This window comes from Cheilinus undulatus, linkage group 22 (genome assembly GCF_018320785.1).
Source record: "Cheilinus undulatus linkage group 22, ASM1832078v1, whole genome shotgun sequence".
NCBI classification, from domain to species: domain Eukaryota; kingdom Metazoa; phylum Chordata; class Actinopteri; order Labriformes; family Labridae; genus Cheilinus; species Cheilinus undulatus.
The window spans coordinates 21,680,795-21,694,823 of NC_054886.1; the positions used below are offsets into that span (position 1 = coordinate 21,680,795).

Below are 14,029 nucleotides of genomic sequence, written 5' to 3' on the forward strand. Positions count from 1 at the left end.
TTCATGTTAGTCTTAGTTTCATACCACTGTTGTAGAAGACTGCTCTAGCTCTAAATGAAATCACTTGCAACAGATAATGCCCTCAGCCAGCAAGAACGGTGCATGTTAGAGAAAGCAAAGCTCTTCCAGATTACCTCAAGACAGTGAGATGGATTACACATACAAGTAACACGGAATGCTAAGTAATACTGTGGCCAAGGCAATAAAGGACCCTTTAGGAGAGCAGCACCACAAACTGGGAAACATACGGAGTACACGTAAAGGGACTGGATTTGTTGACACGCACAAACACTCTTGTCATTGTATATCACTGCGCTGCTCCAACTATGTGAGAAGAGTTAAAGCTCTGATGGCTACACAGAGCCAAGGGAGAGCAGCCGGGGCCTGGAGGAATGCTCAGAAATGCCAGCGAGAGCGTAACTCAAACAGACACAGAAGTCTTTGAAACAGTTAAGAAACGCTCGCAAAATACAGATACATTGTTCGAGCTGCAAATACTTCTCTTTGGAAATGTTTTTATTGAGTTTTGTAAGATTTAAGGTTCCCTTTTTTTAGTGTATCTGAGTCATGACACCAAACTTAGCTGTCAGTGACTCAATGCAACTATGGAGTGTTTTAATGCAGTGAAGACATGCTTGAATATTATGTAACAAGAGCATAGCTGAAACCAATAGGAAGACAACCCTTGTCACATGTTTACATGCATAGATAGGTCTTTTTGAAGCTACTGTATAGTATAAAAATGCTCTGATGCATTGCAAAAGTCAGAGCGCTGTACCAAAGAAGAGCACTTGACTTTTTTATTCTAAGAAAAGAGGGACACTTGAAGCAAAAACATCCACAAAGAGCTGTTCGAACTTCTACAGGAAGTTCAGTTTTTCCAGTGGTGAGTCAGCAATAGCAGGAGGGAAAAAGCCTCTTTTTACATACAGAGACAGCTCTGAGCTTCAAGACTGAGATAATACTGTGCATTGTACTTCTGGACTTAACATACATATCAATAATTAGGGATGGGTACCTTTCACATTTGAACCGGTAACCATTTTCTGTACTTTTGAGTATGAATAATATGCAATAATGAAGGTTATATAACCTCAAAATTTCTGAATTTTAGATGTTTATTTCCCAATATTAGAACACTATAAAATATCAAATATATCAAAATAACATCAAACACCATTTGTAATGTAACATCACAAGTGTTTTTACAAATTACTCCAACACAGAAAACCTAAACTACATTAACTACCCAGTGGTTTTTCTTTATATTGCATGAATTAAAACCCAACCCCACTGGCCCCTATTCCTCTAATTTCCCCTCTTGGTAAAATGTGTGTTAGGGTCCAATGGAGGGGGAATAAGTTTATAACAAATGAACAATTGAGTATGGAGTCAAAATAACTTACTAAATAAATAAAGGTATAAAATATTTACCAATTAAAGTATTACAAATGAAAGTAAACAAACTACTTCTACCATGAACTAGATGTACTGCACATCTTTTTTCCTCATGCAGTTCTTTTTCCAACAAAACAAAGACGTCATCTTTCCCTGATAAGAGCAGAGTCTGCTCTTCACTCATCAATCAATCATGCGCCCGTCTACATAGAAGCATAACCAAGCCTTAATGGGATAAAACGTCACACACCCAAACTGTGCACACTGGGTCCATTACGCTCTATTTATATTTACTGAAAAACATGTGGCATTGTTTCATTCTGCAATGCAAAATAAGCAGTGAGTATGAGCCTGTAGCTCTGTCACTCCTTCAAAATCACTCTGAATCCAACCATCCTGACAGAGAGCATATACGGCATCAGCTGTGCCAAGTCGGAGAGATGGAGAGCAACTTTTAGGATGCACTCACACTAGGTAGTCTGTACCATGCCTAAATCCACTGTCTGTTAGATGAGTGCGCTAAGAAACGTCTCCCTTTATCTAGTATATTTCCATGGTTGAAATCCTCATGATAAACGGGCAAATCCCGGTGTTCAAATTGAGGGTTCAGTATGAAAGAGAGATTAGAAGTTTTGCCGTGGTAAACCTTAAACTTCATGTCACAAATACTGCAGCATAATCTGCATCATATTTATAAAAAATAAAAAATAAATAAAAAAACAGTGTACACTGTACACAGTGCTTACCAGGCATTAGATGTACTTTGATGTTGTATATTGTACTATTTGCTCATGTTTCCAGGGAATTGTTGTAGCTTTTGATGTTAAACACTTTTGAATGCTTTTTGATGGTAGTGGAAAGACCAACAACAATTGCTGGCACCATATAATGTGCATGTCTCTCTGCACCATGCTTTTGAGTGGATGGGTGTATGTACTTTATCCTCATATGTGAGGTAAAATTAAGGAACTACTGGAGGTGCATTGTAATGCTTTATTTACTAATATGCTAAAAACAACAAATTAACACCTCCAGTGAAATCAACATGGAAATTTTGTGTTAAAGGAACTCAATGTGTCAGAAAAAATGAGTGTTGGAAATTAACAGGGATGACAGAGTGGAGAAAAAGCCACAGGCTGGTCTTGAACCCAGGCAGTCGGGGTACATGGGGCGCAACCTAACCACTAGGCCAGGGGTCATCAAGAACATTTGCACAAGGGCCAGATTTAGTCCTGACAGAAACTCTGGGGGCCGGACTTTCAAATACACAAAAAACAAAATCAATATTTGGGGTTTGATTGAAATATTATTGTAGTAGTATTTGTATTTTCTTTCAAAATGCAGGACATTTTTAGGAATTACCAGTGAGATTTATCCCTATTACCTATAATGCAGCAGGCCACAAGAAGCCTGACAACAGAATTAGTTGAACCCCCTTGAAAATCCCAGAGAACGGGCTCTTCACAATTGTGATTTAGTACTAGTATTAACTCATTTTTGACACTTTTAACCTATTTTTGCCTCTTTAACCAAATTTTTGCAAGATTTTAATCCCTTTTGAAACCAAATTTCTTGCATGTTTTATCCCCTTTGTGCCACTCTATTATCCATTTTGCCACTTTTATTCTATTTTTAGCCACTTTTTAACCCCTTTTCATTATGTTTTTTTGCACTATTTTTTGTCATTTGTATTTCTCTTTTACCATTTCTTGCCACATTTTAACCTCTTTTCACCACTTTTCTGTCAATTTTTGTCCCTTTTCACCACTTATCACCTATTTTGCTACTCTCTAATCTCTTTTCTTCATTTTATCTGGTCATTTTTGCAGCACTTCTGCCAACCTTAACCCTTTTTTAAATACCTAATTAAATTTCAGCAAAAACAGATCAAATATTAAGGTATTCTAAAACTATTTCTGCATTAACTGTTTGTGGGATGGATTTAACAGCTGCAGACATTTAAAGCCAAAGGATACTCTTAAAACCACAACATCTTCTTTTCCTCCTTCTCTGAATCTAATGATCATCTGGGGGCCAGACAGGAAGCTTTGGGGGGCCTGATATGGCCCCCGGGCCGCCAATTGATGATCAGTGCACTAGGCCATCTATGTCCTGTTTCTCTAAAATTAAACTCTAAAATTTGAACACTAGAGAAAGAGTTAATTTTGCACCAATTCTGGTCGGGACCAAATACTCTCGAATACAGTGTCATATTCAACTCTTTAAATGTTACCTTAACACTGCAAAATTTACTGTGTATATCTTGCTACTAACCTGCTGCCAGGGCTAGTCTGGGACAAACATTTCTTTAACGGCATACTGACCCACATTGGCCCCAAACAGTTGGTGGAATATGACAAAACAGCGGCTCCTAAATTCACCCACTACTCCAATGTTAGGCTACACAACATACAAATGCTCTCATTTTATCAGCAGTCATGGCAGTAACTTATCTTACTATTGCTATTAGTTTAGATGGAATTTGGCAGCCCTACCTTGCATGATCCAGTCTAAGCACTGGCATAGTCACTCACATCTCATTAAATTAAATCTTACATTTTTTTTAGTTAAACCTGGCATTTTGCCTTTGTGAATAAGCCAAAGCTGATTCAAGTATACTGCCAGCCCCGTTCTCCTCACAGGTACCTTTGAAGAATGTAGCTGGATACCTGCCAAGAAAATGGCCGCATTTTTTCATTCCTCTTTAAAACAATGTCAGGAAAATGCTCAAACTAAAGGGCACAGTGTCACTGGATCAACACAAGCCTCAGGCTGCAAAAACAATAACACAGTTATATGTCATTCTATCCGAGCAGGGAATGAATGACTTTGAGTTTCCACAGACAGAATTGGGAATAAAAGAGCATCAATGAAGGAAGGGGGATTAGCAGGTCACGCCTACACTTTCCTCAGTGATTCAACTAATGTTATGGGCTTCATCTCTTTATTTTACATCGATATATTTCATAGTTTATAAAAGACTAGCGCCATGAAATCCCACTGTTTCATTATTTCCCTCAAAAGTAGGACATTCTGATTTATGTCACTGAAATTCAAGTCTTTATTTAAAAGCAAAATGATCCCAGATGTGGCTTTTCATAACTCAGTGACTAATTTCTGTCCCAGTCCTTTAGAAATGAGCACTTTCTTTATAATGATGCACAACAGCAAAGTAGAGCCATAAAGCAGCTTTATGGCATGTTTGTCTGTCTGTATCCATGGTTATGTCTCATTGCTCCAACTATTTAAAAGCATAAGGCTGTTATAAAGATTAAAAACTACATTATTAAATGTGTTCTCACCAATTGTTGGCCGTTAAATGCACTCTGATTGTTAAACCTGCAGATGGATCCATGGAAATGGTCAAAAAGACCCTGTTTAGCTAATCATTTCAAAAACGGCAGAGCTCCTGTTGAAATATGGATATTGCTCCAGCAGTAACCAGCTTAAAGCTTCTCACTGGAGCTTTAAAGTGAGTGTTTAGATGTAAACAATCCATGCAGGGGATACTGTCCCTTAGCATAAACAGAGAAGCTAAAAAACCCCAGCTTAAGCTTCAGTCTTTGTTAAAGTAACTGCAGGGGAATCCCAGCTTCTCTTACTACAGACACGTGGTCATGTTTTGCTTTTACCTCAAAACAACAGCCTGTGATGACCTCCCTCACACGCATGACCTGCCTGTGGCCCATACATGCAGGACCTGTGCCATAAAAGCTAACAACAGCAGCTCATTGAACCGCATTAATCTAGCAAATAGTTGCTTGTTTACAAATTCAGGATGAATATTCATACTCCAGTTTTTCATTTATATTAGACTTTTTGCTGAATGTAAGGAATCAGGCGAGTTATTGAGGCATTCATGGAAAAAAATCTTTCTGCTAAAGCCAAAAACAACACCGTCAGTCTGAACTGAAGCAGAGCAACATAACAATAACCTGAAAAAAGGAGCTATGAAACTCTGTATAGCTATGAGGGAAAAGCTAAGTCATCTGATCATTCTCTGTGTAATCCCTTTCACATTACACACAGCCATTTCATCCACTGTTAATATAAAAATATTAGTTATAGCTGCTTTAAAAGGACTAAGAGGAATTAAGTGAGTTCACACTAGTTTTAAGTCAAAGCCTGCCTGAAGGAAGAAGTGACATTTCAAAGAGGCAGACGAAAAGGGCAATAAGATAAATTTATGACTTTAGATGATACATATGTGAGGGGTTTTCTCCATTTCTGCAGCTTTTTTTACAAGTTAAAAGACTGTTTTAGTACAAGCTTTTTTTAAATATTTCATTTTAAAATAACTCCAAGTGATTCATGTGCTGTTGGTGCTAACGTCTCTAAAATAAATGCCTTTTTCATGATAATAAAGATCATTTCCTATATGAGTTCACCAGGTAATGACTACATGTAGGTGCAGAATATTTTAGATTTTATCCAATTTAACAGTTCTGTTTTGACTGACTCTGCCGTGGAGTTCTGCTACAAATACTCTGCAACAAAAGAGCTCAGAAATACTAACTTTGGTGCACAAACATGAAGGCTGTGAGTCATACAGCTTCCCGACAACAGGCACAAATTAGCACAAAAAGTGTCACCGCTGGGAACATAAAATGTTAAAGAAAAAAGGAAAAAGCAAAACAAACATTATTCTGGGCACCAGGCAGATCTGTAAAGTCCTGATTGGCCTGTGAATGCAGTCTGACTGTTTACCATGTCAGTAAATCAACAAGAACATGAAACGCAACGTTTACTGGAAGTACCAGAATTTGATAGTGACTTCTTATTTATTTAAAGAACACTGTTTGGCGATAAAAAGGTTCAATATGGATTAAGAGTGAGTCAAAATATCATACAGCAATATCCATGTTGTGGCGCTTATTCATGTGATATAATTATTAAATTGTGGGGGTTGATGATTTTAAATAACATGACATGATTACCAGATATCCCTGCAAGTTTGACTCATTGTGCCAGGACTTCATGACTCCCTAGAGCAAGAGTTATGACATTAAGGAGGGTAATCTGAACGGGAGTTACATGACGGCAGGATTCTGAAAAAAGAAAGCTGCATAATGCTGGACAGCTGTGAAAAGAAGTTAAAGGATGTGGATGTGACTCTAATGTCATCAGATTGTAGTTATTTTACAGCATGGACAGAAGTATTTGGATTCAGGTGCATAAAGTCAAGCACCTACCCATGCGGTTTCCATTTACAAACATTTCTGATACAAAACAAGTTGTTCTGAAGAGCTCAGTGACATCAAACATGGTACTGTGACGGATGCCACCTTTGCAATAAGAAAGTTCATGAAATTTCATCCCTGCTGGCTTCTCCACAGTCAACATGTCAGCATGTCCCTGACTAACCCAGTGAATCGGCCCTCCCCAGTTGTGATTTATTGATATATCAGTGCATGTGTCTTGGATCGGTAACATTGGTGCTAGCATTCTGGCTAACAGTCATTTAATTTTGGAGCTGAAAAGTGTTGAGCTGTTTTTGGGTTCTGATTTGGGCTGGGCAATTATGGCAAAAATCAAAATCTCACTTAACTGAACTTTTTTACCTCGATTACGATTAATGAACAATTATTTCACTCCCAACCTCGACTCTGTTTCTTCTGTAGATATTTGTAGAATCTTAAAACAAACAACTGAAAGGAAAATGCACAGATTCACAATTTATGGTTATTTATTGAAACATCTGAAATCAAAACACACATCAGCTGAAATGAAAACGTTTTTCGTAAAAAGTCCCATTTTTCCAAGACAAGGGGGAAAAAATTGAAATAATTGCCAAGGCAGGTTTATGTGGGTTAGAGGCTTTAAATGTCGGTTTCAATTATTTTTCAATTAATTGCCCAGCTCTAGTTCTGATGTTGAAATGGCTCATTCCAGCCACTGTTTAACCGCTTTTCATCACTGTTTCTGCCATGTTTTTTCCAACTATTTTCCACATTTTTCCACTTTTATCCCATTGTAGCCGTTTTTAACAGCTTTTCACTTTTTTAAGCCTCTTTTTTAAACCGCTTTTCAACATTTTTTGCCCCTTGTTGCTTCTCCTAACCCATTTTTGCCACTTTTAACCGCTTTTCCCCATGATCCCTCCCATGTTTGGTCCCATTTTTTCCTTTCTTGGCCCTTTCTTTAAATCTTTAACCAATTTTTGCCTTTTCCCCAGTTATTTTGATATTTTGTACTTGTACTTTATTCTCTGGCATCCTGACATTTGGCTTAGCTATTAAGTCTGACATTACTTTCCAAATATTTTTCGTCAAGTTGCCAATGACCATTGTTAACATTAGCAAAAAAGAAAAGCGGTTTACATTTTTATATGGATATACTGTACTACAGCAACAATACTTCATTTTTGTTGCTTTTATAAGAGTGATTATTATTCAAGTTAAAAATAAAATACGGTTATCACAGCTTTACAATGGACCATAATTTCATTGACTTCCATGCCCCCCCCCCCCCCCCCCAATTGACTGTAAGTGATATTAGAAAGTGGAAGCATTTATGAACAACAACAATTCAGCCACGAAGCAGACAGGTGTTCAATACTAACACTACTGATTTCTGTAGCCCTTTATAAAAAAAAAATCCAGATTATATTAAAATAAAACAAGGTTACTTCTTCATTGTATGACCATGCATCACAGAAATAAGTAGTGTGTAGTGTGAGTCATCTGTAAATTTAGTCAAACAAAACCACCACACAGCATTGTGTTCAGACAAATAACCTAAAATATATTCCCTAAACACAAGTTCCCTTTTGGTGCACAATGTGACAACACTGAATAGAAGTTTTATGTCACTGATGTCATCATCTTTTGTTCAAATCTAAAAATAATCATATGATTTTAATACCGCAGTAACTACTGAGTGTTATTTTTGATACCAGCAACATTTAAACAAACTATCACACAGCACGGGTACTGGAATGAGTCAGAATATTTCCCTGCCAGGCTGATTACAATAATTTGTGAAGCGAACACTGTAACAGTTCCCCACCACGAGCATACAAATTTCTCTTTGTGACGCCCTATGATAGACAAACATCGCTGCTGCCATGGCAACCAGGCCCAAACAATGCCAAGCTGGGCGACCCTGAGCTGCGACTAGTGTTACTCTAGCAGAGCGAAATTGATCTCAGAGTCTTTCAAGGGTACATTTAGTATAGCTGACATGCTCTCTGTAGTCAGCCAAATAAAGTCCACTGTCTGACATGTGAAATGGAAGAAAAGTCTTTTTATTGTCTAGTTTTATGCTTGTTGAGCAAATAAAACATGGCAGCAGCCATAAACGGCGCTGGTGTTGACAGTAGATTGGGCTAAAAGCTTTAAAGCTATTGTAAACAGAGGGGAGCAGCACTTGAAGGATTTTCAGTCTTTCTTGTTTTGCACTTGTGACAGCATGCATGGAGGAAAAATATGTAGGATCTTTCAAGCCTCAAGGCAAAAATAGTGCAGCTCCTGGGTCAAAAAAATGACTGGCAGGTAAAACAGGTCCATTAAATTTCCGCTGTATTAAGTCAAGCGCTGAAACCTGAGCTGTGGCCTCTGAAGGTTGTGCTCTAGCCCTCCCTCCCCGGGTAAAAAAACCTGTTCCTCTGTTACTCCTGGGCCCCGATGATCGAGTGTCACGCTCTTTGTCTGCGGGACTAGAGTCACTACGAGTCATGACCAAAATACTCTGAGGCTGCAGAGGACACGTAAACTGACTGGTGACTCTGAGACCAGCTTTTAGCTTCGGGTAGCTATGAGTGCTTCAAGCTCTGGCCTTGATGTGGACACAGAGAAGTCTGCATTTTCAGTTTTTATGTAGTTTACACAGTAGTTTGCAAAGGATCAGCTCAGACTACAGTGAGCGAGTTTGACAACATGTTAAGTAAACATTTGTCAACTAATAGAGATTTTTATTAAGCCAAGGCATAAATTCTAGCGCTATGTTTGTAACTGACAAGTGGTTAATCAAGCTGATTCTGATATTTCATCATATGTTTGGACACTGCAGGCCAATTTTCCTAAAAAAATAGCAGTTTTACAACATGGGGATACTGGATCTTTACCTTGTTTTCTTACATACGTTTAACTCTGTGTGTCTTGGATTCATTTTGCTGACTTTACTTTGGAAAAATAACAATTCAACCTTTAGTTAATCAGACATCATTCTGTACTGTTTAGTGATTGTCTTGCAATGCATCAATAATCACAGTATAGCTGTATTTTGATATTACCGCTTTTGGCATTACCGCTGGCCACATATGATGTTCTGTATCACACGTATCCCGCAATTACCACGCCTAGTTTAAACAAAATCAGCTGTTAAGTGTTTTTTCCTAATAAAGAGAAATGATTTTATCAACATTGTCCCCTTGTAACTGAAACTATAACACTCTAAATGTAAGCAAGCCAAACAAATTCCCCTCACTTCTTTAAAGAGCTGTAACGGAGTCAAACAGAAACAAAAATTGAATGGTACACACGCACGAACTCAGTTTGATTTATCTTCCTGTAACAGAAATAATCATTTCAAGTTGTGCAAAGCCTTCTTTCACTATTGCAAAGCATTTAGCGGCAATGACTACATGTCTTAGACATAACTCATTCAGAAAATAACATACAGCTTAACTAAGTGACAATGCTATAAGCTGTGAACAAAGGGCCTGAAAGCCACAACAAAACAGACAACTGTTCAAACAACAAATGAAACAGAATGTAAGTCCAGGATTCAGAACAGGTTTTTCAGTTCAGCTTTAAAGGGCACAACAGACACACTCAACGGCGAACAGTTACTGAAACTGACTACATGGTGGTTTAAATCACAATTTCGTCTATTGCGACATATTACCTCTGTGACCCCCTGACAGACTGATGACTTGTGGCAACTGCCACTGGTTGTGATGTAATGATGCCGTGATGAGATAACAATCAGGGGTCTGTGCATTGTGTTGTATTTTGAAGTTGACTGGATACTCCGTGTTTTCTCCTTTCTGTTCGGGTCGATCCAACCTGTGTGGACTGACACGTGCTGGAAGCTAAAGGGACTCGGCGTCTATCTCGAGCAGAGTAGAGTGGAAACCCACAGATCGACTAGAGAGGGAGCAATTTGCTCTGGATTTCACAGTGCAGACAGAAAACTGTGGGGATTGAAGTCTGAAAATGTTTGATGAAGTTTCTATAAGTTAAAACCGTTACTAGATGGGGATCTGATTTAAATGTGTTCTTGATGCTCTAAAATCCTGGTTGGGTTATTCCTCGAGGCCCCTTGATTCAGTGGACTGGAAAATCTTCCTCCTTGAAGGGGGCACTGGTCTGAACTTGCTTGCAAATGTGCCAAAAGGTTGCAGCCCAACAACCTCTGAGGGAGGAGGGGAGCTCTAGCTGTCATTAATAAAACCTGGGAGGTCCTACTTTAAAACCTGTTTAATTTGATCCAAATTCACAGAATATAGACCGAAAAATGAGGAGAAAAAGACAAAAAAGAGGCGCAGAAAGAGATTTCTCTATTTGAGCACACACAGTCGAACCCCTTCCTCCATCCCCCCCATGTTCTGCCCCACAATGATCTCATCCCGTTCACACAAAAGAGCCTGGAGGCTCGTTCCCCAGGGGTGAAAGAGCCTGCCTGCATGTGTGCGTGCACATGCACAAGTCTAGCGGTTTGTGTGTAATGCTGGACAACAGACAGTGCTCAATTATTTCAGCAGGAGCTCTGCCATGCACGTCCACACACGGGGCGTCGGAAATAGCAGCTGAGAGTGACATACACAAATGTCATGTTCTGCACTATTTGATGCTCCAGATGAGAACAAAAAGCGATGATGCAAATGCAGGAAAAGTTCTAGAAAGTAGCTGGCATTAGGTAACGTACGTGTTAGCTTCTGTGCAAGTAAAATAACTCAGTTATTATGCAGCAGAGCTTTGAAAGTGCACTCAAAATCAGCCAAGAGTCCTTCAATGTCCCTGAAAAAACAACATGTAAAATCAAAAATCCATCATGGAAAGGGTTAATTTGTTTCTTCTGTGACAGCAGCTCAGACGTGTCTACCTCAAGTGCCACTCTGTAGCTGCAGGCTTTGGCGGATCTGGAGAGCAAAGTGGCCGTCCCTGCCACCTGTCATCACAGTGGGCTGTCGACGGTGCGGGCTAGACCGAGTGGAAAGTGCCAATGAGGTGACAAAACCTCTGTTTTACTAGACAACAACCACAGAGAGAGTGTGCTTTCTCCTCTGGGTCAGAGTGGGGGATTGAGGTGGAGATGAGCTCAAATTAACACCAGTTTTTTGACTGAATTCAAATGCTGTGAACTTCAGTGGGTGCGTGCATACTTGGCTGTTAAATGTGGTCTATAAATAGCTCCCCCCACTAATTAATCCTAACTGTGTTGTGAGCTACATCAGCTTTCAATTTACAAGAGAAAGAAAAGAAGTTTTCTTTTTATTGTTGACTAAAATATAACCAGATGGGTTTTATAAAGGCTGGAAATGTCTTCAACTGCTCAATATTTGCTCTTCACAGTGCGTTTGAGGTGGAGCATTCCCAGTCTGCGTGCGTTTTGACTTCAGATAAGAATGTGCTACAGCCTGACAATATCATATCCAAATGCTAACAGCGTCTCTCTTGCTCAGCAAGGCCTGAGCAAAGCACCAACATCAACAGTGAATTGCATTCTCTAGATTTTTCTTTTCAAAGCAAGTTATATGATAAAACACATTTTATTTAGGAGCAGAGCAAAGCCATTAAAAAACTTCTACTGGGTATCAGACCATAAAAGTCACATTGATAAAAAACAGAACAGATCACTAGTGATTAGATCCGTTGCTTTTTAGTACATTTACATAGATTAGAAAAGGTTAAATTATCATGTTAGTCCAACATAAACTGGACAAGTAAAATGCATCTTAGCATGTTACAAAATCAAATTTCTTAAAGTTGGATGAACACTCATAGATATCATGGTAGGAGATCGGTTTATTCCTGCATGTATACGCCTCAATCCTATCGAAACCAGATTTGGCATTTAGCACAAGATCTGCACCAGGATGTGATTCGGCACTCCAACAGCTTTAATGCACAGAGTAAAAGAATTCATTTACATTGCCATCCGCCTTCAGATATCACCAAAAGTTAAGGGGATAACATGCATTGTATTCATGGCTGCAATACACTACCATATGTCAATAATAAGCATTCAAACTGGCAGCTCATCTGCTACAATTATGAAATGTCAATAGAAGCACTTCAAGAGCTGACTGATGATATTTGAGTGTCTCTATACAAGTACTGCTGATGAATGATTTAAAATCAGCACATACACAAAAAATAAATCTACTAAATAATGCATTATGCAATAAAACTCAACTTGACTTTGCATGTATTGATCGAAAATATTTACAACTTTACTGCTAAGTCAGTTAACTTGAATATTTCATGTTGTATCATGCATTAGCTGAAAGTGTTTGAATGCTCAGGTGAGCTTAGGTAATGAACAATCATCATGTTTTTGCCTTTAAACATGGCCCAATAGTCATAAGGTTTTCTCTTTCTACTGTATTTTGAGTTGTTGATCAATCAGGAAGCAGTGAAATTATAATGGTTGACCCAGTGTTGACTTCTTGCAACTGAAAAGCAGAAGTATCTGCTTGTCCTAGAGATGACACGAGTGTAACATCAAAGAAAAATGCTGACTATTTGAGTAGCAATTATGGAAAAGGAGACAATAAAACATAAAAACAACAGATTTTTAAAAAATAGTTCAGAAGCTGTACGGAGCAAAGTTTGTTCCCTATTTGTTTGATGGATGATTATCAAAAATGTGCCCCCTTAATTCACTGTTTCAGCCCTATAACAGAAATCAACGGTTAATATTTTGCAAAGATTACATCAAACAGGCCGGTAGCAACCAGTGACCACAAACAAATCAATGGAGAGGTGGCACAGATCCTGGTGACTGAAGCTAAAAATTTCCTCTTTCCCTTCCTGGCTCTCTGTGGGTCCATAGTTAGACTTGACAAAGACCTGAACATGTGATTAAAGAGGCAGGTGTGCTCACAAGAGGCTGACATACTTTGAGTGTTTGCTGAACTGTATCAAAAACACAGTTTCCTGCAAGGCCAGTGTCAACAGGTAGGTCACTCTTCACGCAACCTGCTAGAAAAGTAGGACAAAGACGGGAGAGATTCCTGCAAAATATGACTAAAACCACCCTGGGTTGGTTGGACGACGAGAGGCAGTTTAGAGCAGCGAGGCTCGGCTCAGCAGAAACGTCACAAGACTGCCTCCCTCCTGGAGCGTGACAGCCCGGTGGACAGAGAGCATTCTTTCCACTCTAAGGAGAAGGGAGTGAGGGCAAACTCATTGCCCTTACTAACCAGCTGAGACTGAACCAGCGTGGACTCAGACCTGCTGGAAAAAAAGATGTCTAAAACACATAAAAGTACAAGGGTCAAAGGAAGGAAATAGTTACCTGTGAGGGGTTTTGGCTCAGCTACAGGATTCTTTGAAGCCTTTTGGCTGGGTTTGACTTTCTTAAGTTAATGTTTTCCGGCATGCAAACAGGAGTTTAACTATGCAAATCCACAAAAATAATAAGAGTTTTTGTCTCTGCAAAGCTCAGAAATTGCATATTCAGT

The 14,029-nt window shown here is 38.9% G+C and overlaps 1 protein-coding gene across 2 annotated transcripts in view; it reads right to left on the bottom strand.

Annotated features, from left to right (window-relative positions):
* The window catches only part of dennd4c (DENN/MADD domain containing 4C), a 45,806-nt gene that overhangs the window by 28,241 nt on the left and 3,536 nt on the right, over positions 1 to 14,029 (bottom strand). The window lies entirely within an intron of this gene.